The following is a 24,104-nucleotide window of genomic DNA, read 5'->3' as shown; positions in this document are numbered from 1 at the left end:
ACTGGAAGCCTCGAGGGCAGGGCAGTGCTAATCACATAGGAACTGCCAAGGGAAGTTAGCTGGATCGACAGGTGAGTTACACTGCTTCCCAGGAGCCTGATGCTAGGCTGAGAAGGGCCGCAGGTTGGGTGGGCAGGCCTGGGGAGAAGGCTTCACAAGCCGAGGCTGCTCTAGACTCTCTGGACCACAGGATTCCTCTCTCTCAGGATGAGCTCCAGGCCACCAGGCACCTCCTTTCCCGCCAAGGACGCCACACGGGACAGGATGCCAAGGACCCACGAGCTGGTTCAAGTAAGCAAGCCCAGCCCAGGTACACTCCAGCTAAGTCCAAAACAAGAAGAGTCCAAGACACGCTCAGGTGAGCCGCAGGGCCAGTCCTGTCATGAGGCAGGTGCCTGTAAGAGGTGATCTGAGAGGCTGGAGGGGCCCCAAGGTCAACGCACTGCCCATCACTTCATCTTTCCGCACAGGGCCTGCCAGCCCTACTTGAAGGCTCTCTGCATGTCCCTTTAGGATCCAGCCCTTGTGACAGGGGTAAAACACTTCTGTCCTTCTCGGCAATATGGAGGTGCGGTAGGATAGGATGGGACCTCAGAGACCAGCAGGGCTGTAGGGTGTGAGGTGTGCTGGGGCTTCCACACGTTTGATTCAAATCATTAAGATATTTTAAGCTGTATTTGTTAAAAAACTAATTAAAAAATAATATATACACTCAACTATGCTCAACTCTAAATGTTACCCTGAATATTGGCAATGTGTTCCCCAGCACTGTGATGGTAACTGATTTTCTGCAGCTCTTAGGACAGGCAGTCTGCTTGTTAGATCTGTGCATATTACTGACTGCTCATACATGGGCCGACACCTAGAAAGGTTGTGGTGGTGCACTGGGCACCTAAAATAACTCAGGGCTGTGACGTCCACTCACATTGTGTGTAGGTATAAAACTGTGTGAGCACCACACCAGAGCCAGTGCACTGAGCCCACGAAGCACATCTGCCCAGTGGCCCAGTGCACGATGCCCAGACAGGGGTGTGGGTCAAGCCTGCTCTGAGTTTCCAGTGGCGTCAGCTCCTGCAAGCTTTGAGTCCCTCTTGTCTGACCTGTAGATTTACCGTAAGCAATTCATATGAACAGCTGCTAGCTACTGTCAGCAACTAAACTCTAAAATAAAACTTTTCTGCTATTCCTTTTTAAAGCTTCTATGTGGGCTTAAAAGATGCCTAAGCTGAGAGGGCAACTGGTGAGTCAGGATTTCCTTGATATGGGGCTCCTGAGACAGTATCAGAGATAAGTGGGACACTGATACAGATATTAGACTATAACCATCACCTATGACCCTGGCTCTCAGATTTTTGTGTCCTTCAAGAGGAGTCTCATGGACGCCTTTCTAAAGAAGTAAGTGTCTACAGTGAATACTTACTTACACATTCATGCAAAAAAAACCACTACTTTTTTCCTATATTAGTATTGAGATCCTGCATTAATTTTACATAATAAAAAGCATTCCACTGCTACAGATTCAAAACTAGCAATCTAATCTCTACTTACTCTGGAGATAACTTAGATTAGAGAAGTTAAATAATTTTTGGAAAAATGCACATATGTCCAGTGTCTGCTAAACGGCTGACAAGTGCGAGGGCAGTGGGCAGCCTTTATAATATTAATTACATGAGATAATAACCCATGATCATCCCTGGGGTCAACGCTTCCTTCCAGGCTGGGTGTGCCCGAGCTAATCAACAGGGGGAGTCAGGGAAGGAGGTGGCTGGGATTGTGGCTGCAGGGGAGCCCCCAGGCACAACTCAGCAGGGAGAAGCTGAGGCACGGCCACAGCAATTCTTCCGTCTGTCCCTGTGTGGGGTAAGGCAAGGAGCCCTGGACTGACAGTCAACAAGCCTTCTCTCGTCAGCCCAGGAGTCGTGAGAGCTTGGGAAGGGCCACAATGGCCTCACCTATAAAAGAGAAACCATTCCAGGGGAACCTCCATTCCCCTGGCTTCATCCTTCCACACGGAGGGACCTGTGTTGTTGTCACACCCCTCAGCCGTGTCCCCAGGGGGAGGCGTGGCAATGTTGGGAGGAAGTACGCAGCAGGCCCGGCTCAGGGGTCTCCTGCCCACAGGGAGGCTGCATTCTGGCCTGCCCTCTCCTGGTGAGCTTCCAGGCAGGCTGTTCACCTCTGACTGGGCTCTGCGGTAAATTCTCAGGAGGGCCCTCGGGCCACCCACGTAAGCACGCCCTTCAACTCAGATTTTACAGAAGTAGGGGTGATGCTTCCTTTCTGTCATTTCCTGAGTCTTATTTCTCAGCTGGTGTTGAACACAGGGAGGCTGCTGGCTGGCCTGTCACCCAACCAAATACCCCAGCCCTCCCTGCCTCTGGGGTTGGGTGGGAGATAGCTTCTCTGCAGACAGGGATTCACAGATACACGCTGGGCAGCGTGAGGGGAGGTTACTATCCCCCCAGGTAGAATGCATGCTGGGGAGCGGCAGTAAGATGAGGGTGTGAGCCTTGCCTATCAGCTAGTGTGGAATCTGCCTGTCTGCCCAGCCCAGCCTACCTGGGCCAACGCCCCGGCTGTGGAACTTTCGGAGGTAAGGCGTTTGTTCTGAGACTGTGATTTCTCAGCCTCTGATTCCTAAAGCTTTTCCACGGCTGGGGTTGGGGGGTCCCTTCTAGCCCTTCATTTTCTTTTAAGACCTCAGAAATGATTTGCAGCTGTGACATGCCATTTCAATCAACCTTCCTGAGTTTATCTTCACAACTGCTACAGAAATAGATGTTTCTTCCCAAATATTCAATTATTAGCAGCAAATTGCTTACCTCCAGACATCCTAGACTGTACACAGGCATCTAAGGGGGGTCAAGGCACTCTCCACCTTTCACCTGAGCAGATCTATGTGTTCCTACACAAAGTAATTGGTCAGAAAATGGCCAATCGAGAGAGCAAGATGTTTCCAGAGGTCTCCGCAAGTCATTCTAGGGCCTGTCCTTACAGGGCAGCCACAGGACTCGAGCAGTGTGGTGTGGTAGGGGGCACAGGACGACTGCAGTGGGCCACCGTGAGGGGTAAACGCGCGGATGCCGGCACTCATGAGTTTGTGTCGGAGGAAGCTGACCCATTTGGGTGGCAGAATGGTGCCACTGGCCCATTTAGGGGGGGCTGTGGTGGCTGCCCTGTAGGAAACTCAGACAGGACTCGGGGGAACAGCAGGGAGCGTGCTGGCTCCCCCTCGCAGTCTCGGGCTGAGCAGATACCTAGAGAAGTCAGGACCTGAGGGTGCCAGAGGGAGAGGGGGGGCCTCGCTCCAACAATGCTGAGGACTCTTGTCTGAGAGGCTGAGTCTGCAGGTCCAAGCAGTGAATATGGGGGCCACTTACAGGCATCTGGACGTTCAAGGTTCGTCTTTCGGTGTGATGGCTGTGTGGTGGTGGGGATTTAAAGACACAATGCTCAGAAGGATGGATTCTTTCCAGCCCTCTTTTTTCCTTACCTCTTGAGATTTGATGTTTAAACTCTGAGGCCTTGGCTCTGTGTTTGTGTGTGTGTGTGTGTGTGTGTGTGTACATGCATATGTGGGCATGTGAGCGTGCAGAAGGGGAAGAAAGAATGAGACCCAGTACGATTTCTGGCACAGAGCAGGCAGCTCAGTAAGCTTGTTGAACAAAACAGAACAAAGTTATTCGACAGTGAGTGAATGAAGAGATGGGGAGAGACTAAGCCTAAAAGCCCTCCCTCTACAAATTCCCAGCCATGCCAGATAAAATGGAACATTTTCCAAAAAGCATACTAGATGAACTTGTAAAAAAGAAGGAAATCTGCAACTGCCAAAAATGAAGAGGGAACTGAAAACCAGAATTATAAGTGTGTGCATGGAGGTCTCATAGCCCTAAGGGAGGCTATCAGTTCTAGGAATGTAGGATCTGGAAAGTGTGAAGAACTAAGTGGACACAGGAGACAAGGTCCACCTGGGGAGCTGGCCTGAGACCCTGAGCAAACCTGGGACTGCAGAAAGGGTGAGCCAGAAAAAGTCTGCCCATCAGCAAAGGGGATGCTGTGTGAGGTGGCTCTGAGCCTCGTGCACTTTGGGGTTCAATGTACCACTGCTGTGGTCTCAGAACACAAGGCTGCTCATAAACTAATGTAACATTGATATTGATCGAGCAATACTCTGGAGTATCTCTCAGGAGCATGAGAAAACATTCTGGGGAAATACTTCTGGAATTCAGTAATTTCCACAGTAATAAGCCCCATTCAGCATGAGCTTACAATAAAACTTCCAAAATGTGTGAGGAAACAATTATCCATGGACAAGAGTCAGCAGACACAACACACAGGAAGATTAGAGCTCTCAGAACCAAGGTGACAGAAAAATAATTGGAAAGAAAATGTAAAATGATACAGTTGAAAAATGTACAGTTGAAAAGACTGAAGACATAAAAGAAGAAATTGAAACACTAAGAACAAGATATTATAAAAAAGAGAAGAGAGATTTGAAAAAGAATCAAATATAACTTACAGAAATAACACATATAGTGACGGGAAAAAACAAAAGAAATTCTCCATAGATGAGCCAGATAGCAAGCTGAATATAGCAAGGACAGATTTAGTAAGCTGGAAGAATGGTCTGAGAAAATTACCCAGAGCTCTAGTCAGTAACGAGAGAGAAACAAAAAATAATTTTTTTTAATGTGAAAGAGAAAGACCCAGAGGAAAGAATGAGAAGAGATGAGACACTGTGGGGTAGGGTCAATATCCAAAGAGACAACAGCTGAAAATTTTGAGAACTGATGAAAGATATGAATTTTCAGATTCAAAAATCATAATGATCTCCAAGTAGAATAACTATAACAAAACCTATACCTAGACATATTGTAGGGAAACTGAAGGATACCAGGAAAAGAGATGTTAAAAGCAACGAGAGAGACAGGCATATCTCTCACAAAGGGCAGCAGCTGAGCAGCTGGCAGATTCTCACCAGCAAGTGTAGAAACCAGAGGACAACACAGTATCTTCAATGCCCTGGGAAAAACTGTCAATCTAAACTTCTAAATCCAATTTAACTAACAACCAAGAGTTAGGGCGGGACTTCCCTGGCAGTCCAGTGGTTAGGACTCTGTGCTCTCACTGCCGAGGGTCTGGATTCAATCCCTGGTTGGGGAACTAAGACCCCACAAGCCACACAGCGCAGCCAAAAGAAAAATGAGGGCAAAGTGAAGACAATCCTAGAACAAAAACTCAGTTTTACCCTCACTGACAGAACTCTTAATATACTTCCAAAAGGAAGAGAAACCTCAGAAGGAGGAAGTAGGATGCAACAGGAATAAGGAACACATAACTGCTAAACACATGGATAAATCTCAACAAGTACTGATTATACAAAATGACAACAAGAGTAATGACTAATTGTGAGGATCTAAAAACAAGATGACAATGAAATCCTGGACATGAAAGAAGGGACTGATCAGAAACTCTTAGGGTCCTTATGTCTGGGGGAGAGAGGCTGTGGCAGAGGCTGCTAGCTGCCTCTCAATAAACATTCCCCTTTCTTCCATAGTGATACAAATCCTGATTTTAATAAGGAACAGTGTCACCCAGCAAAGCAGCTGCATGTCCAGACTCCCCTGCAGCTAGTTTTGGCCAATGCCATGTGAGCACATATGCTGTGTGCCAATCCCCAGAACTGTCCTTAAATGAAGGGGTATTTCTACTGCCTTTCCTCGTTCCTGTTGGCTGGAGCTCAAATGCCCCTTGACTGGAAAGATGGAAGGAACTGCCAGCTAGTCTGGGCACCCTACTTCCTGCCTTCCTTTATATGTATGGGGAATACCCTGCTGTCTTACTTAAGCTGCTGTTCGTTTTAATCATGTGCAGCTAAAGCCAATTCTACCTAATATAAAGATGAGATTGAACCTAAGGCTGAGTATTGTTGGGAAGGGGGGTATATTTAGTGATTAACCTTAGGCTTTGCTAAATTAAGTTAGAAACTCAGGGATAATAAGAGGCTAGAAATAGAATATAATATGTAAACTACTGGAAAGAATAAAAAGGAAGAAAAAATTAATCTAATAGAGTGAAGAAAGGAGAAAAAAGAAGTCAAAAAAGCATTGTAGAGAAGAAAGTACAAAACAGGATAGTAGAAAAAAAAATTCAGGTGTATCAATATGCAATAAGTATAAATGATTAAACTAATCAATTAAAAGAGAGTTCCAGATAAAATTAAAAACATCAACAGCAAAATGCAGAGATTCATTTAAAACAAAAGAACACAGAAATGATGAAAACAAAGGAATAGGAAAACATAGCAGACAAATACTAAACAAAAGAAGACAGCATAGGTATGTTAATATCAGACAAAAATAAAATTTCAAGCAAAATATATTAGAGGTAATGAGGGTCACTACATAAAGATAAAAGAAACATTTTAAAATGAAGATACAGCATTTTGACATAGGCATCTAACATCATCGCCTTAAAGCAAATACTGACAAAAATGCAAGGAGAAACAGACAAAGCCACACTAATAGTCAAAGATTTTAACACAGCCCTCTCAGTAATTGATAAATAAAGCAGGTAGAAAATCAGTAGGGCCTCAAAATATTTAAGTAATGCAATTAACAAATTTGACCTAAAGGATGTAAATAGGACACCAAATTCAACAACTAGAGAATCACATTCCTTTCAAGCAAAGAGAGAACACTGAAAAAAAAAAAAAAAAAAAAAAACCAGTGTAGTATGGGCGTTTCAACAAATAACAAAGATCTGATACTATACCATGTTCTCTGACCACAGTGCATGAAAAGCAGACAACAATCACAAGATAACAAAACACCACTATTTGCAAACAAAAAAATACTTCTAAATAATTCGTTGGTCAAAAAAGAAATCCTAATTGAAATTGGAAGTTACTTAGAACTGAATGACAACAAAAACACTACATATAAATGTCTGTGGGATGCAGCTAAAGTAATACTTAAAAGGCAATTTATAGCTTTATATGGATATATTAAGGAAAAGAAGATTGCAAATTTATAAGCTAAGTGTCCAATTCAATAAATTATACACAGAACAAAAAGTAAATCCAAAGGAAACATAAAACAGCAAATAATAAAGAACACAAAGGAATTAGATATCAAAGAGATGATCAAATCAATAAAATACTGGTTGTTTAAAAAGATTAATAAAGTAGACTAACCTCTGACAAAAACGGTAAAGAGAGGACACAAGGAAACATCATTAGGAATGAAAAAAGGGCACATAACCACAAATCTGGGAAAAATTTTAAAATAATAAGGGCATATCATATGACTGATATGAGGCCAACAAAGCTGAAAATGCAGTGTGATGACTCATCAGGAGAGAGAGAAAGAAAGAGAGAGAGAGAGAGAGGGAGAGAATGTGTGTGTGAGTGATGGTAGGGGCAGTGGGAAGGGTGATAATGGTGGTGACTGGGAGGTGCCAACAAGAAGTGACAAATAATCACCCTGGCAGGTGAGTCACAGGTTTCGAGCCCTGGCATCACACTTTTAACTTTTCAAAACACTTCATATCCATTGTCTCATCTTATTTCAAGAAGCATCCAATCAAGTAAAGGCTGCTACCTCTTAAAATCTATGTTAGTAACAGCTTTTCTAGTTTCTTAATAAGGAAAAACAACCATTCACACAAAGACTGAAGCTCAGGTGGAGATTTTTTGATGTTACCAAATCAATAAAAAACATAGAGGAAAAATTGCTAAGGATACCAGATGTCGAACTTTTGGGTAAATAACTTTAACTGAAGTGCCATCTTGTTTTTTTTTTTTTACTGTTTCTGGCTATGATGCTCCCGTTTTCTGAGCCTCAGTCTATTTAGTAGACAGGGTTACTTACTGGTGGGGTGAGTGCGAGGGAACCAAGGGGGTAGGCTCGGGCAGCCCTTTTGGAAAATTTGAAATAAAAGCATAACAAAGGTCAAAGCTACCAGGCCTAGTCTATAAAATACAGGATTGAAAATTACCAGTTACTCTAGAGTTTCTGCTATCAGCAATCATTTTCCATTTGAATCTGTCCCCTCCTTTTTTTTTTTCCTAAGGAAATCCACAAACAGGAAGCAAACCATTTGAAAATTCTGATCATTTTGTGTCCCAGCAGCAAATAAAAATCATCAATAGAACCCACTTTTAGCCTTGAGCAATATTTTCTAAAACAAAACACAAAGAACCTGTGGTACTTAACTACTCTGTTATTGATTTACTGTGGTTTGCAAGGTAATGTTGAAGAAAATTAAATGTACGGAAAGCTGAAATGCGTTTTCTGTGGCAGCGAGCGGTGTGGCCCGTGTTTTCTGAGGTGGCGTCGCTGGCCGTGTGCAGAAGGAACGAGAAAGGGGGTGCACTTCATCTGGCTACAGATAAGCTGGTGAAGGCCTTCCCTGCAGAGCTGTATGAAACCAAGTCTGTTTTCACTGTTAAGAAGGACAAAGTTATTTAGGTGCAAACTTGCTTCTTCTGGTAGTTAATGCTCCAGTTTACACGGAGACCTCAAGTCAATCAAATCCAGTATGGATGGATTGAGAGGCTTCTGTGTGTCTGGCTCTAAACCTGGTTTTTAGAGTCAAAAGACTCCCCCTGGCACATTCATGCCTTATTTGATCCCCTCAGAAAAGTAAAAAAACTTCAACAAATAATAATTCAAAATAATTTTACGCTAATTATTGATTCAAGAGCAAACTGGTCATATTGTTTCAAACTTGGGCATTTGCATGCAACGTTATCAAGCAGTATATTTCCTATATAGTGAAATGGTCTGTTTTCAAATCTAGAGGCACTTTACATACCTACACGCCACTGTAAATTTGATTCCCTTACTTAAGACTAAGAATCTGAAAGTTACACTAAAACTCGAACACTTTACTTTTAGCTAGTCCCTCAAGCCTTTATTCTAGTCCATTTTTTTGTAGTTTAGACTAGTGCTAACACACTTACTATCTGGTTTCCCAATCTAAAGCACAAAATAGAAGAGGAAGAGGGGAGGGCTGTTAGAAAGGGGAACAAGGGCAGGAGTACTAAGTGACATCTATTAGCAACACTGCACAACAAAAACAAAACGAAAGAACCAGCTTGGGGTCAACCAGTGCAGGGACAAATGGCCCTCCACGTGGTAACATCAGGAGACACTAGGACAGCAGAACGCAGCAAACAGACTGTTCATGATGATGGTCTAAAGAACATTTTCTGAAAAGCCAAACCCTGATGCATGTAATCCGTTTAAAAGGATAGGGAAGTGTATAATACATTTAAAACCTCTTGCCTATAATCCTTTTAAAAAGTTTTGGTTTTATAAGGAATAAGTCTCAGTTATCTGAATAAATATCCTTCCTTGGAAGTAGCTCATTTACTGAAGGTGGTGAATAGAAGACTTGCTGCTCTTTGAGTTTTGGAAGGTCAATATTAAACAGGAGAAAGCTCACACTCCGTCTGGCCGCCTTTCAGCAGCACCGTGCGATGTCACCTGGCAGACAAGCCTTCAGAGCCTCTGAACTCAGTAAAGACATATGGGGCCACTTAGGGCCCAAGTTTATCTTGGCTTCCTTTGGAGAGAGTTTGATTACTTCTAAGATTTATGGTCAAAGCAGAAGGAGAAAAGAAATACCTCACAGAGCAGATTTATAACCTCATCTTGTTATAATCACATTAGGGATGACATCCTATGACAGAATCTTGGAATGGCTACAGGGCAACTTGGAAACTCGGTGGGAAGTTTTATATTTTGGGGTTTGGAGCATTTTGTACTTGCAAAGGTCAGGGAGGAAAGGACCAGGGAAATGAGCCAGGGGACAGTTAGAGAGTGAGTGTCAGCTGGTCTAATTTTCTGTGTCAACTCTGAAAATTAGATATACAATGACAAACCAGGCTTTTAAAATGAACTTGTCACTTCTGGTTCTCTTGATACAAGGTAGCATTTTTCAAGTCCTGGTAGCCCTAAGGACAGACTTAACCCCTGAGAGGTTTATGTACGTGTTCTAAAGTCCCCATATCTAAACAAAAGGTTTAGTCCGACCCTATCACCCTTAAAAGAAAAACTAATCATCCTTGAAACTTAAATACGCTTCTCCTAACAATTAAGGGGACGTTGCCTAGAGCCAAAGGTCCAGTCTTCTGCAGGACAGTCTCAGCAACTTGATTTTTTCTTTCTGTCATCTCATTGGCTCTCCAGACCAGCTCAGCCCTTCAACATGGTCCCTTGATCTTTCAACCACTGTTCTCAGCAGGTACTGGTTCTCCTCGCACCAACTCAGGGGAGCACAGACTCTGTCCTGGGTCCACCCCGCTCCTCTGCTGCTTTGAAGACATGGGGTAGAAGAACCACTCTGGCCTACAATTTGGCTGCGACAAGCTCCCTGGTGGGGAGGGGGACAGATCAGTGAATCTTTCTAATAGCTGCCCTTAGTGGCTTTGCTCTAAGGATATTTATTCAGTTTGAATACGTTGATTTGGAGAGAAAAATACATATATGTATTTACCAGCAGCTGAGTAGAGTTTTTCATTCCACAAAGTGCTTTCAACCTCATCATCTAATTCAAGTGTCACAGTAATCCCACGAAGTATCAGGATGGCATTACTGTCACTACCTATTTGTGGATTCGAAAACTAGGTTCAGAGAAGTGATTTGGCTAAGGTAGGATTGGGATCTGAACTGGACATCAGCTCTAAAGCCTGTGCCTTTTGTTACAATATGTTTTTGTTTTGTTTGTTAATATGTTTTGTTATATTATTACATATAATAACAGCAATATAATAGCCAACAGTTGTGAGCACCTAACCATGCCAGATACTAATTAGGTGTTTTCATTTACAGCATTTCATATGATCCCCAGCCCTGTCAGAAGTAGATGTGAGCCTATTTTACAAGCAAAGACATTGATGCCCCTGGGTGGTAAGGACTGCACTTCAGGCTGAAGTCTCAACACTGGGCTTGAACCTGGGTTCTTGGACCTCACGTGTCACTCTTTCCCCATACTCTACAACTGGCAGAAACAACCCCCCACCCCCCAACAAAGCACAAATGCCATAGTCTGCCCTGGATCAAAGTATAAAATAGGTCTTTTAAGGTCCTCTGACCCCAGTCTTTGCCTCATCCCTAAATTCAAATGCCTTTTTCCTTTCTGATGTAGAAGAGTCTCCTTTTCCAAAGTGTTCCAAGCTTCAAAACTACCTCTGCCTCCAGCTCACTGTTGAGAAGAAAACCATCTGATTAAATCAACTCACAGGATGGTATGAATAACCACAGGCAGGTAATTCACCTGTGGTTCCTAGGCGCCTGTGGATTCCATTCTCTACAGTGCAGCTCTTTCCCCCCTCGCTCTGGCAACTCTGTGCTCTGTAAAACAAGGAGAACAGGACCAACTGCACAGGAAGGCTGTGTGTATGAAATTCCTAGCACATAGGCTATCCTGGAAACAGCTCTATAGTCATGACTATCAGTGGCTTAGACTTGGCAGTTCTTATCATACTTCTTTTCTAAGGAAATTTTTGTAATACCTAACATGTGTTCAGTGCTAAATCTGGAAGACACTAGACCAGCTCCCCTGATAGCTGCACACGGTGTGGGTGGACGGGCAGAGGAGAATGAGGGGTCTTGCTCTCCATGTATTAAAGACTCTCACCACTCACTGAGCGGCCCCTCCCCTGGGCCTCAGGCCTAAAGACCTAACTCACTCCTCCATTTAAAACAGGAATGAGCAGACTTCCCTGAGTTCAGAATTCCATGTAACTAAAAACACAAAACAGAAAAAAGGAAACCCAACTGTTGCACTCGTGCACAGCCTATAGACAAGACGGCAGTGCCCTCAGACAGCATTTCAAATACAGTTTATTAGTGTGTGATATGAAAAGGGTATTTTTATTGCATGATATAATGCAATGGGACCTTGGGCGCTCTGTGGAAAGACCTCACACTCAGAAGTGTAATGAACCCGTAGTCCCCAAAACATTATACTGTACATTAACCTATCATTAATGGCACATTAGGGCTAGGGGCATTGCACGCTTGCTGGTCAGGGCTCCATCAGGACAGTGTTGAGAAAACCACACAGTCTTCCCAGGCTTAAAACAAATAGAGAAAATAAATATTCCTGATGTCTACAGGCAGCTTTAATGGAAGTTCAATCCCAGCTCTGCCCTGTAATTTCCAAGCCTGCTTTTTTAAGAGAGGAAGACACACAACTGAACAAGAGAAGAAAACGAGCCTCTTGCAGTTCACCCGCAGCTACTGGCCCTGCAGCTCAACACCGGCTCAGCAAGGTCACGAGCAGACCGGGCACCTCTGGTAGTAGCGTGAAAGCTGCCTGCAGGACACCCAGGCCTGGACTGTAGCCTACAGAGGTAGACGGGGTCTTGGAGATTGTGCGCCTACCTGCCTCACTCTCTAGATGGGGAAATCAAGGTTCAAAAAGATGAAGGAAGAAACAACCTATCCAAAAGAAAAATGGGCAAAGTATGTGAAAAAAATACAAACGGCCAAAAAACACATAGCAAAGATCTGGAAATGGCCAAAATGTTCTATGGCAGGGTCCTGGTTAAATAAATATGGACCATCTATATAATGGAACACCATGCAGTATTAAAAAGAACAAGACAGACTTTCATGTGATATGGAAAGATCTTAAAGAGAAAAAGTAAGGTACAGAACAATAAAATTAAAATTCTAGAAGGACACAAGTTACTGTTAACAGTGCTTAACTCTAGAGAGTGGGGCTGGGAGCTTATTGTATATCCTTCTGTACTATTTGAATTTTTAAACATAATTTTAACACTAGTTTTAGAAAGTCAATGATGAGAGCAGGAGCAAACGTTTTGGGGAGCTTCGTATTTCCTAACTTCTATGCTAAGCGCTTTCTGTACTTTTTCTTGTCTGGATTTTCACAAAAACAGAAACTGTAAGTTGGTCACTATTATCCCCTTTCCATGAAGTGGGAACTGAAGTTTCGAGGGGTGAAATAATTTATTCAAGGTGACCCTCTTACCCATCTACTTTCTATAAGGAAACAGAGTATTTGTAAAATAGAGAAAAATCTTTCCAGACTCTGACGCAGCCCAGGACCACCTTCCTGGAGACAGCTCGCCAACCCCAGCAGAGATCGAGGAGGTAGGCAAGACAAAAGGCCGCTGACTCTGACTGCAATTGAATCAAATTTCTGGAAATATCTAGTCTCCACATCACAAAAGGGGATGGGGCCTAGGGACCCCAGGCTACATACACCGTTCAAGTAAACAATGCTTGGCAACCGGGGTTCAAACACATGAAGGGAAGTGTTCCCCTAATTAAGCACGAATCAACTTCAAAGGAAACCCAGATGTTGCTCCATGAAGAGGTAGCTGTCTCAGACCAGCAGAATCACAAGGTGAGAGTGGGGGCCAGGAAGCATGGGGCAGCTGCACACCTTAGGACTATCTGTGCCAAGTTTCAACGTTGCTGCAGCAAGTTTGCTCTGTTTTCTCATTCCTTCATTCTTCCCAATAAAAGAGTCTTGTTATTTTTGGGTAACAGACTTTGCAGCAAAATTTTAAAACGCTAGATTTTATTTGTCCTAGGGTCTGCCAGCACATGCTGTAATTAAAATGTTGATTAGTAAACAGTTTAAATATATGACAGACAATGCAGTTAGAGCCTACCGTTAGGTCAATATGTGATTTAGATTTGCCATTTAAAAAATCTCATTTAAATTTTGCATACATTAATCACTACCATACTTCAAGGTTCTGATATCCACCTGACTACAATATTAAAATAAAACTTGCTGCCCCAGGGAAATCCTACTTATTCTTAATTGTTTCGAGGCTTTGATGGGCTTTTAATCTAAGATTAATTTATGCAATTTTAAATAACTCTTCTTATGATTAATAAGCTTGAAAATTAAAAGGAGTCTAAAGCAATTATAATGAGCATTTGGTCATAACCTCATTAGAAGAAGGAGTGAAGGATACAGCTCTGGAATTCTTACAAGACTACAATTTAAGGTTACTTTTAGAGAAGTCAAACGTAGTTCCTGAAATTGCAAAGGCAGGTTAGCAAAGGTCAGTGTTAAAATGACGGCTAGCTAGATTAGCATACTAATGATTTTCCCTGATAGTGACAGAAAGGACACTGAAAAGAAGATGCAGAGAGAGAGACAAATGACATGCTGCCAAGAAGCTACAGGCTCTGAACTTGGCTTCCTATTCTTTTGGCTGCAGACCTTCATGGAATTTCAGAAAGAGCCAGGGGGTTAGGACATCCCTATTTATAAAGCAGTTCCAGCCACAGATTCTGGTCCACGTGGAGCAAGCAGAGATCAGTCCTGTGTGGCCTGTTTGCCTGTTGTGGTTGGGCCACTGCCCTGCTTAAGAACAAATGGCAGCTTCCTGCAGCCACACTCCTCACGGGTGTGCAAAGCCCTTCCAGAGCTGGCTCGCTGCTGAGCCACCACTTTCTAATTTCCACATTCAGACAAGTCCTTACAGCTCTGGCTGGAGCTGAGATGCCTCCTCTGACCACCCTAGGCCACCCTGTCCTGAGTCCTCACACCGTGCAAGTCAGCAGCACACAACTCATCCTGCCTTCTCTAAATGTCTCCTATGGATGTGTCCAGTCTGCTCCGTGACGATCTGGATGGTTCTTAACTTCTTTTTTGAACCCATCACAGTACCTCAAAGATGCAGACAGCAAATTGTTATTAACTGTTTCATAATAATTCCCTCCAACAAGATGTTCATAATACTGATACTAGAGGACTGACATGAAAAGTTAAGACTTCCTAATGCCTGGGGAAGAGTAACTCACAGAGGTCTGTCTATCCTTAAAAAATTACCAATTCATTAGACACTAGCTACAAATGCCCAACGTATGTATATTTAAGTTGCATTAAGCTCCACTAAACATATTTGTCTTTCAAGAAGCTACTGGTCAGACATGCCCAGGAACATTAGATGAGACAAGTCATGACCCAAAGAGGCTGATTTAGTGCCCCCACATATGTCTAGCACTTTACAGTTTACAAACACTTTCACAAACCCTATTTTAATAGGAAAAAAACCCCACCCTTCAAGATTGGTATCACTACCCCCCCCCCCCCATTTTATAGATGAAGAAGCTGAGGCTCAGGTAAGCTAAGTAACTGTTGATTGGAATTCCCTGGCGGTCCAGTGGATAGGACTCCGAGCTTCCACTGCAGGGGGCACGGGTTCGATCCCTGGTCGGGGAACTAAGATCCCGCAAGCTGTACGGCATGGCCAAAATAAGTAAGTTTTAAAAGAAAATTTTAAAAATAACTGTTGATTACCCAGAAGAGACAGAGGCTGTACTTGAAAGTTTATCTTTTGATAACCCAGATCAATGTTCTTTCCAATTCACCATGTCGCTTCTTGTCTCTTGTTCACGACAGACTCACTTGCAAGATCTACAGCCCGTCTTCAGCCTCTGCAGACTTCACATTCAGAGGACAAAGTACGTCCTGCCAGTTGTCAGCCACACACCTTTCCAGTCCTACGACCGCGGTTACAGAAATGAGAGGGGTCATGACTCCACGCCTGCGCTTTCGCTCTTCTGATTCCTCTCATGCCTGTGCCGGCCTGGACACTTGCAGCCTTAGTCTCCCGTCTGCCTTCCTGACGGACCCTGATCACTGTCTAGCTCCCTATTCTGTGTGACCTGGCTACTTTGTTCACATGTCTCTTAAGGCACTCATCAGTTTGGCATCTATATCATTTAGTTCTCTCTTCCCCTCTAGTCTTACTGAGATATAACTGACATACAGCACTGTGTAAGTTTTAGGTGTACACCATGATTTGAGTTTACATATACTGTGACATGATTATCACAATAAGTTTAGTTAACATCCATTATCTTACACACATACAAAAGAATGTTTTTTTCTTCCTTGTGATGAGAACTCGGGATTTACTCTCAACAACTTTCAAATATATCATGTAGCAGTGTTAACTACAGTCATCATGTTGTGTATTACATCCCTAGTACTTATTTATCTTATAACTGGAAGTTTGTACCTTTTGACTACCTTTATCCAATTCTGCCTTCCCTACCTCTAGCAACCACAAATCTTTTTTCTATGAAATTTTTTAAAAGATTCCACATATAAGTGAGATAATACAGCATTTGTCTTTCTCTGACTTATTTCACTCACCATAATGCCCTAAAGGTTCATCCATGTTGTCGCTAATGGCAGAATTTCCTTTTTTTATGGCTGGATAATATTCCATTGTGCATTATCTATCGATCTCACAACTTCTTTATTTATTCATCTGTTGATGGACGCTTAGGTTGTTTCCATGTGTTGGCTATTGTAAGTAATGCTGCTATGAACATGGGGGTACAGATTTCTCTTTGATATAGTGTTTTTGTTTCCTTCAGATATAGTCCCAGAAACGGAAATCCTGGATCATATGGTAGTCCTATTTTCAATTTTTTGAGGAACCTCCATATTGTTTTCCATAGTGGCCTTACCAGTCCTACCAACAGTGCACAAGGGTTCCCTTTTCTCCACATCCTCACCAACACTTGTTATCTCTTGTCTTTTTGATGACAGCCATGTAACAGGCATATGGTGATATGTCATTGCGGTTTTGATTTACATTTGCCTTATAATTAGTGATGTACCTGTTGGTCATTCGTATATCTTCTTTGGAAAAGCATCTATTCAGGTCCTTTGCCCATTTTTAAATTGGTTTATTTGTTTTTCTTGTTATTGAGTTGTATGAGTTCTTTGTATATTTTGGATATTAACCCCTTAACAGATATGTAGTTTATAATTTTTTTTCCCATTCTTAAGATTGCCTTTTATTTAGTTCTTTTTGATCATCTATTCAACAGAGATCATTGAACAGCCACTTTGTGCCTTGTATCGTGCCAGCTGCAGAGGATGCAATGGTTTCCTCACCACACCGTAAGCTCCTGGAGGGCAAGATTAGTGTTTCATCAGCCTCTGTATTTCTTATAGCTGTGCAACTCAAGTAATGGTCTGGGAGCCCTTTGCTACTAGTTCGCCAGAACATAAGGAACTATGCCACAAAGTAAATCAGCACACAGCTTCCTCACTGAGGAAGTTTTGCAACAAAAAAATGTCAGGTGAGTTAAACAGAAGACTTTGAGACACGCTTGATTTATATTCTCATACAAACTCCTCATCGTATGTTCAAGAAACAGTTCAGATACTACCACTAGCATACTGTCCATATATATATTTTTTAAGTACAGTTACCTTTTTAAAAAAATTTTATTATTTATTTTTGGTCTTCGTTGCTGCGCGCGGTCTTTCTCTAGTTGTGGTGAGCGGGGGCTGCTCTTCCTTGCAGTGCGCAGGCTTCTCATTGTGGTGGCTTCTCTTGTGGAGCACGGGCTCTAGGCACATGGGCTTCAGTAGTTGTGGCTCGCGGGCTCTAGAGCGCAGGCTCAGTAGTTGTGGTGCATGGGCTTAGGTGCTCTGCGGCATGTGGGATCTTCCCGGACCAGGGCTCGAACCCGTGTCCCCTGCATTGGCAGGCGGATTCTTGACCACTGAGCCACCAGGGAAGCCCCCACTGTCCATATTTGAGTAGCACTGAACTATAGCACCTAGCAGTACATTCTGCATATAGAATGTGCTCAGTAAGGTTTGCTGAGTTAAAAGAAATTCCTCCCAAACTCAAAGAGTAATATCTCTTAGAAGCTACTCACTTCTATAATTGCGATGGTAGAACTAAAAATGAGAGGTTTTGTGGCCAGATAAATTGCAGAACGTACTACACCTTCAGTTTTTGCTACAGGTTGACAAAACCAAAAAGCAGTAATAGCTCACAAATTTTCACAGCTTCCCTTCAGATTACCAACTAACAGACAGGTGCAAACTGCTGGTGATTACTTTCTCTCTTCCTATTTGGTTTGTTTGCACTGAGGTTCAGGCCTCAGCCAGGCCCCAGCCGCTGTGTCCAGATACAAGCTCTCTGATTCGACCACAGTCCTGCAGATTCCGGACGAGGCCAAGGGGACTATAAGGAGTGAGTTGAGTAAACATTCTAGAAGGGCATTTTTGGTCTCACAAGCACAAACTGCTGAAATTCTACACATTTCTTTGTGGGGCGTTTGTATTAGTTTTGTTTTGGATTTCTAGAAATGGCCTGACTTAGCTGAAATTCCCACAACCACAGTAACAACCCCCTGTCCACTATGCATCAATAGATATTAGCTTTGATGTAGTACAGAACAGTCCTGTATTCTTCCTGGCTGTGTCACTCCAGGCAAGTCAATTAACCTCTCTGAGCCCCAGTTTAATGCATCAGTAAAATGGGAATAAGAATAATCTTTACAGTGTTTGTGTGAAGGTCAGATGAGATAGTGTATATGAAAGAACTCTGTAAACGCATGTTTTTAAAAATGTTATCTGTTTAGCTTAATTTCTCTCTCTAAAATAAATCTTTTCTTTCTTTAAGGTTAAAAATCAGAAGCCTTTCTGAATTTATCTGCAGCCCCAAGTTGTACACAATTGTTGCTCCAATTTCTTTCAAGTAATTTCAGAGGAAATAAGGTGTAGTACGGATTCTGACCAGTACGGATATTGGATCTAAGCTGTGTTTCACATGTGTGCAGAAAGTAATACACTCACATAAATACCCCAATGTCCTGCAAGGTCTGGCTCATTTGTCACCCCATTCACAAAGCCTCCCCAGATACTCATGGCTGGAAGAAATCTTGCCTTCCCCAGAACTCACTGTACCTGTTAAATTCATATCATTTCAATTCGTAACTATTTATTGAGCATTCAACTCGGGGATAGGGATTGGGCTAGATGCTGAGGATACAAAATAAAGAAGACATGATCTCTTCCTCTTGTTTATGGGCTGTTAAGTTACCACCACAAAGTGTGAAAAGTGCACTGATACGGGTACTTGCCAGAAAGAAGGGTGACATACAACAGGAAGCCAGCAACCTTACTGAAGCAGGCCGGAGAAAGCTTCACAGAGGCTGTGCCAGTTGAGCCTTGGGGGCTGAGTAGGAGTTCACCACGTGGACATGAGGAAAGGGCATTCTTGCCGAAGAAACAGCACAAGCAAAGACGTGACCACGTGAGGCTCATGCATTAGGGGACTGTTAGAGTGCAGGCTGCGTGTACAGGAGTGCCATGAGGTGGAGGGGCAGGCGAAGGCGGGCCGGAGCAGGTGGGGGAGGGCCTTTGGCGAGTCTAACAATCTATCCTGTGCTTGGCTGTTCATATCCTCATCTTCCTTGCTAGACTGTAAGCTGGTTGAGGGCAGGACTCAGGGCTGACTGCTTCCTTGGCATCAGGCTGGATGCTCTACCCAGAGCAGATACTTAGCAAAGAAAAACGGTGAGTGCGTACTGAGACGCACAGGTCTGACATTGTCTGCCTGTCGCACAAGGGCAGAAAAGGCTGCTGAAATACGAATCTGCACTAGATGTGCAATGGGTTACAATTCAGCCAGCCCCCGAAAAGCTAGCCTTATGCCTTCCTTTGGTACTTAACCCACTTTCCAGATGATGCGCACTGCTGCCTGCACAGGAGAGCTGGAAAGGGGGCCATTTCTGAAGGCAGGAAGCTGAGCTGCCCAGCCAAAGCTCTGCTGACCTCCCCGACAGGGGAAGGAAAAGCTCGTTTTGGAGAAAGAATTTTCCAGCCCTGGAGCTGGTGCCTCAGGCCCTGCAAAAGCCAGCATTCCAGGGTTGCAGATTTGCCTTCCCCAGAGTTAGAGCGAGAGTATTGCAGAGGCAAGCCTGTGGCTTAAAAAAAAAAAAAAAAAATCATGTTTAATTTAAAAATTAGAAACTGGAGCAGGCTGTGAGCACAGGGGTTGATTGAAACAAAATTTAAATTCCTGTCAAGCCCATTTAAACATGGGGGCCCTTCATAGACAATTAGCTGCTCCCTGTGAATGCTGAATAAACTCAGGCCTGGTCACTGCGAGAAGAGAGGCACCTACTGTGAGGCGCTGAAAAAAAAATTAACTAAAATCAGGCTGTATGAAATATTTAGCCTTCCAGTATATCACAGGGGTTTGAAAGTGTAAACAAGACAAAAATCGATTCCTTGGTGCCCTCAAATCAATCCCCTAAAATGGTTAGGGCATCTGTTTCTGCTAAATTTTGTTTACATCGGCAGATTTGCCTTAATTGCAGTTGTTTATCTCTCATTGTCCCTGGGGCCCTAATCTCCCGATTACTAATACTTAACACTCATTTCACATCTAAAGCTACTTCTAATCCTCAACAGGTTTTGGGGGCTCTTAAAATTATTGAAACCGCAGAGGTGGGAGACACAGCCTCTTTGTGAAAGGAACATTTTCTTATCTACTACCAGCTGGGCCCAATCATCACCAGGGATGGCTACAACAAAGGTGCTAAAAGGCTCTTCTACAATGACTGCTGCTCCGCTGGGGATTCAGAGGATAAAAAAGAGCTTTGATGGAAAAATCTGAACAAGAGGCTAAAGCAGTCCAGCCAAATAAAGTTACTGTCATAATCAAATGCTGTCAATCACCATGAAAATCCAATTAAAAATGTCTCAGCACAGCCCTCTTAAGTGGAAAAATGTACCCTATTTATACAAATTTTTGTCAACTCCACAACAATCCCACAATTAGAAAGTCCTGCTATTAATTGAACCCCCCCCCCAAGTTTAAAAAGAGATGCAGGCCATTCAGAAGTCTTCTGAGGGAGCTGAGACACACAGAGGCTATTGGTATACAATTAAGAGTTAATCGGGTTACATTTGAAAATTCCATTTTTATTTGTAGCAAGGGAATCTTTGCAGGAATAAATGAATGGTACCTATTCTCCTACTTCAGAATCAGTGACCATTTATATTAAGAGAACAGAGAAATGGTAAACCAGGATACTGGGAAGAAACTAGTCCACACTCTGGCAAATGTCTCTCGGTAGACCACGGCCTAATGTTTAATTCTAATCTTGAAAATCGAATAGAGGACAGAAGGCCCAAATGTCTCCACTGCCTTTCTGCAGTCTCTAAACGGCCAAGTGAACCTCAAGTTATCTGCAGGCAGATGTGGCCCCCAAATAGCCGTGTATCTACAAAAGGCCTCACTGAAACCACCGGACTCGCAGTCCCCAAAGGTCTCTCTCGAAACTGCTACAAATTAAAAAGCAAACAACCCATTAAACAAATCCAGCTGGTTACAACTGTAAATAGGAGGCTTCTAATATTTTTCCAGCCCTTGAAATTCCTGGTTAGACTCATTAATTATTGATAAGAATTGCATCTATTTATTGGAGTGTACTCACAGGAAAACAAGTTGGCTGCTTTCAACGGCGATTCCCAAATCACAGAGACTGGGCTTCAGGATCCTTTTGTATTTCCCCCACAAGTGGCTGTCTCCAGATTTTTCAACCTAATCCATTATCCCCGAGAGCTGGGGGGCGCGGGGTGGCCCACATCTGATATGCTGATAAAGACCTTGGGGTCCCCTGCCATCAATCTAACCCGGCAAAGACGGTGCTGCCCAGGTGGTCTCCTCTAAGTCTTGACTCTCTAATGACCTCTTGATTTGGATTTAATTGTCAAAGGTGAATTCCCAAGTGGTCAGAACACACGCCAAAGATCACAGGTGCCACTGAGCGAGGCCTGCTTTACACTTTCTTGCTCTTCCAGTACTTCCAGGGTGTACAGCCAAACCCTAGTGCCTGTTCTGATTGGTCTGGCTATACTGGTTGTTAAAAGCTTTGAATGGTATCCCTGCAAACACTGCAACGTCCTAGAAATTCTATTATTTTGGCGCCAAATGATTTTACCCACATGACCTCTCATAGCAGGAAGTCAAACAAAAACCTCTGATCAGACCATGTAGTTCTAATATGGCCGTCCTAACTTATACTGAATATCACAGAGTCCAGGGATGGCTTGTTCTTGGGCGAGTTTCCTCAACTTTACTCTGAGTTCCTGGAGAACAAGGGACATGTCTTGTTTGTCTTTATGTCTAGTACAGTGTTTTACTGAAACGGATTAGAACACAAACGGCACATGCAAAGAATAATCGATAGTGGTTTCTCTTCTTTTAATCAGAACAGAGAACTTGCCTGAATGACAGCAGCATAGGACCAAGCTAGGAACTGAATTAAAGATCATGCTCCTCCTTCAAGGCACTTACAATCTAGTTGGAGAAAAAAGGTATCAAACCAGTGAGTTTCACCTGGAGAGCTTTTAAAAACAACAAAAAACCCCAGTACCTCCTCCCTGGCTCAAATGTCAGAGATTCTTTGATCTGGGTTGAGATCCAGGCATTTTTTTTTTTTAAACCCACTAAGATGGTTCTGATGAGTTGCCCGAGTTAGGAATCACCATACTGTATGAACCAATCTGTGAATCTACCATGAATATATAATTTATGTAATTAATCGCTGTTTCAAGTTAGAGGCAATAAATGGGGGAGGGCTTCCGAGAAGGGAGCAAGCACTGTGAAGGGGAAGAGTAGGGAAAGCTGCAGGGAGGAGGATGGAGAAGCTCAAGGACAGCAGAGAGGAGAGAATCCTAGGCTGAGGCCATCACCCAAATAACAGAAACTCCCCGTGAGTTGAGTAGCGTCAAAGGAGGAAGGAATGTACAACATACTCTAAAGAGCCAGCTTAGCCCCTGTCAATGTGGCAGAACACTGAAAAGCGGCCCCACTGATCCACTTTACAGCATCCAAGGTAACCAAACCGTTCCTGTGGTCTATGCAGCTTATTGCGCCTTGAAATGTGATGCTGGGAAGATGACAGTCAGTCCAGTAAAACAAGGAAGAAGCCTTGCAGGCAGGAGTTCAAAAAACCGCAATCTTAAACAGGCAAATCATCGCCGTATTAAGAGATCTGACTTGACTGATGGAGGAAAAAAGTTATCCTAAACTGGGAAATTAAAACTGTCAGATCGCCATGATCAAGGAATGACAGATTTTATCTATCTGTATCTCTCTTGCTATGTGCATGTATATAAACACACACACACTTAACACACATGTATTTATCTGCTAAAGTCTCGTGAAGAGATTAAGCAGTCACGTCTATGGAAAAACAAAGCTTGTTTTCTGGGGTTACAATCTCTCTGTTCTTGCTGAAGTGCTAACGTGTCATCAAAAATTCAAATTAAAGCTGTCTGATTGTGATCTCAAGCATCCAGACAGTGATTCTGCCGTTGTAATTATGTGCAATTAAAAGCTAAAATCAACTTCTTACTAGTGGATTCCTATTTATAAGCAGACACAAACAGATGATTTTAATGGCCTTTAGAACTTGGAAAAAAAAAAAAATCCTTACATGGTTGTCAACTGGCCCCCAGGCTTCTGTGATGCCTTTTGTGCTTGAAGAAAATATTTAGTTGAAGTTTCAATCCCATCCAGGGTTTCCCCCTGCAAATTTGGGGTGCCTTGGCCAATAAGCTGATGTGCACCTCCAAATGAATAACCAAAAGCATAACTGATGTCTGCAAGAACTGGAAGCCAGACACACACGTAAGTCTGGCCCTAACGGTCTATTTTAAAACATGCTCCATATGAGGCAACAAACTAGCTAAAGGTACTAAACTACCACCAAGTTCAGAATTGCTTATTAAACCATCATTAGTATCTTTTTTAAAATTTATCTTATATGATATTTATTTATTTTAAAAAACTTTCTATTGGAGTATAGTTGCTTTACAATATTGTGTTTCTACTGTACAGCAAAGTGAATAAGCTATACGTATACATATATCCCCTCTTTTTTTGGATTTCCTTCCCATTTAAATCACCACAGAACACTGAGTAGAGTTCCCTGTGCTATACAGTAGGTTCTCGTTAGTTATCTAGTTTATACATAGTATTAATAGTGTATATATGTCAATCCCAATCTCCCAATTCATCCTACCCACCCTCCTCCGCCCTTGGTATAAACCATCATTAGTATCTTAAAAAGCTTAGATTGCAAGCACATGGTCCATGAGCACTATGCAAGGGGGCTGCGGAAATGTGCCTTTCCTCATATTTGTACTTAGGACACTTGTAAGCCCTGGATCAAAATAAACCGGAACTCATCTTTGATCCAGTTAGTAGAATGAGGTGATAATGCTGAACTTTATCTGAGCCCTGCACTGCCAGAAAGGAGTAACAG

The 24,104-nt window shown here is 42.9% G+C and overlaps 1 protein-coding gene and 1 long non-coding RNA gene across 12 annotated transcripts in view; one reads left to right on the top strand and one right to left on the bottom strand.

Moving 5' to 3' along the window:
- LOC309654304 overlaps positions 1 to 21,260 on the top strand; it is a 56,083-nt gene extending 34,823 nt beyond the window's left edge. The window contains exons 2-3 of one of the 6 annotated variants that reach the window (XR_014260122.1): positions 16,975 to 19,338; positions 20,239 to 21,260. This is a non-coding gene — a long non-coding RNA (uncharacterized lncRNA). Of the gene's footprint in view, positions 1 to 3,381; positions 13,384 to 16,974; positions 19,980 to 20,238 lie in introns of those variants that run through there. The other 5 variants (XR_014260123.1, XR_014260124.1, XR_014260125.1 and 2 more) reach the window with 5 other exon arrangements.
- Positions 1 to 24,104, bottom strand: part of MAP2K5 (mitogen-activated protein kinase kinase 5) — a 260,908-nt gene that overhangs the window by 5,672 nt on the left and 231,132 nt on the right. The gene's annotated exons all lie outside the window — the stretch shown is intronic.

Source organism: Balaenoptera physalus (assembly GCF_965194825.1).
Source record: "Balaenoptera physalus genome assembly, chromosome: 2".
Taxonomy (NCBI): Eukaryota; Metazoa; Chordata; class Mammalia; order Artiodactyla; family Balaenopteridae; genus Balaenoptera; species Balaenoptera physalus.
The sequence above is the reverse complement of the archived record's forward strand: the minus strand, read 5'-3'. Positions and strand labels throughout refer to the sequence as shown.